The following is a 1,841-nucleotide window of genomic DNA, read 5'->3' on the forward strand; positions in this document are numbered from 1 at the left end:
ATGGTCTATAGTATGAGAAAAATCTGAGAAATTAAAACAACACATTACTGGAAATTGTTCACATCCCATGTGATTTTTTTAACAGTAGATAATCTACAGTAGCTCTATTTTGTAGCTACGCAAGTTTACATATATCCTTTTTCATTCCAGCTACCAAGCCAGATATCAATTAGAAGTTATTTTGAAGATCTTTCAGAAGATTAGATCAGCAAAGCTGGCACAGATACTTGTTTGGGGTTCAGTGCTAGCTATAAAACCTGGGCTGGGCTGTCCTTGCCCCTGAACTCCTGCAGTTGTAGAACAAAGAATGTGTTTTAGTTTTTAGGGCTAGCTCAGAATTGGGGTGTGAGGAGAGTAGAGAGTAGGATGTTCAGCTTTCTGCAGTTGTGACATTTTATCAGTCCCAAGATAGGGGTGTAACTATTAATAGTGGGACAGAAGTGAGGCATTTGTCTCTCAGAACCTTTAAGTGAGAAGGAATTCTCAGGTAGCATGGAGCAGGAACATAGTCTAAATTGGTCTCAGGTAGTGGCTTGGGGAGTCATACAGGCTGCACAGTCAGGGGATTCTGTAAACATTTTGGAGACAACAGTAAATTAAGCATATTGCAAGGAGGGGACAGGAAAGTGAGCTAGTCATTTCAGTCCTCATTGCTGGTGTCCAGGTCCATGGAAGTTGAGGCTTCTTCTTCTGGAGTCTCCTTCCTGCTTTCCAGGGGTCAGTGCAGCCATCTTTGCTGTGGCAGGCTCAGTTGAGCTGTCTGATATAGCTGAGTAGTGCCTATCTGGGGAAGGGGATAATTCATCTTCCTGAAAGACACAAGCATACCCTTGCTCCATTGTTAGTAAAGGATCTTGAGTTTTACTCCAGAGATGTGATTCATGATCCCCCCAAAGCACCTGTGGCAAGGGGTGTTGAACAGTTTGTCCTGACAATGCTTGGCCTTTGGAGAAAAAAGTAGAGACCTGTGCAATAAGAAATGAGGATTCTGTAATGTTATCCCAGGTATAGGCGATTCTCCCATTTTCATTTTATTCCTATCTGTTATTGCTTATCCTGTGGGGTTGTAAGGAATGCCAGGTCTATGTGTCATACCTGAAGTTTGGCAAAATTGTTAAAAATTTTAGTAGTATAGGAAGGCCCATGATCTGTTTTTATTTGATGAGGTATTCCTAAAATTTAAATTTTCATATAAGGGGTTTAACTACATCCTTTGTTGTCTCTCCTGTATGAGCCATGGCATTTAAAACCAAGTGTCGGGACTCAGGTTTGATTTGCTCAGCAGGGCACCTACTGGCTTCAGGACAGAGAGACTTGATTGGTGACAGAGTCTTGGACCCTAGGACTTGTGTCTTTTCAACAAGCAGTTTATTTCAAAGTTCAGATGAGTTTTATACATCCCAAGGACATGGCAGTCATGTGGGATATGGTAGTCACATACAAAGACAGGGTACAAAGAAACAGGACATGTAGTCTGTTAGTTGGCACCAGAAGGATGCAAAAACTTTGCCTCAACGTTATCAATGGCCATCCTGCAATTTATTGGCCATAATGTTTTCTTTCTTAGAATTAAAAGCATGGTAAACTTTTAGTTTTTAGCTCATGAGTCAACCTTTAACCTGGCCTAATCTCTTAGCTAAGGATAGCTGAGTTATTTGTTCAGGACAAGGAGATGAGCTAAGGGTTGGTGACCAAGATGCTATCCCACAGAGCAGGGAGCCTGCACTTATGACCAGGCTGCTTCCTCCTGCCAGCCCAACAGTGTTCTGCAAGGCAGGGATTATCAGAGCCACTGTTTTCAGTGCCCCTCCCTTTAGCAGAGAATGCAGCCTGGACCTATA

General features: G+C 42.4%; 1 long non-coding RNA gene across 1 annotated transcript in view; it reads right to left on the reverse strand.

The window, feature by feature from the left end:
- Positions 1 to 142: 142 nt before the first annotated feature.
- Positions 143 to 1,841, reverse strand: part of LOC115068002 — a 6,383-nt gene continuing 4,684 nt past the window's right edge. The window contains exon 3 of the long non-coding RNA XR_003847369.1: positions 143 to 965. This is a non-coding gene — a long non-coding RNA (uncharacterized LOC115068002). The remainder of the gene's footprint in view (positions 966 to 1,841) is intronic.

The sequence above is a fragment of the Nannospalax galili genome, unplaced genomic scaffold (genome assembly GCF_000622305.1).
Source record: "Nannospalax galili isolate Female #2095 unplaced genomic scaffold, S.galili_v1.0 scaffold1348, whole genome shotgun sequence".
NCBI lineage: Eukaryota > Metazoa > Chordata > Mammalia > Rodentia > Spalacidae > Nannospalax > Nannospalax galili.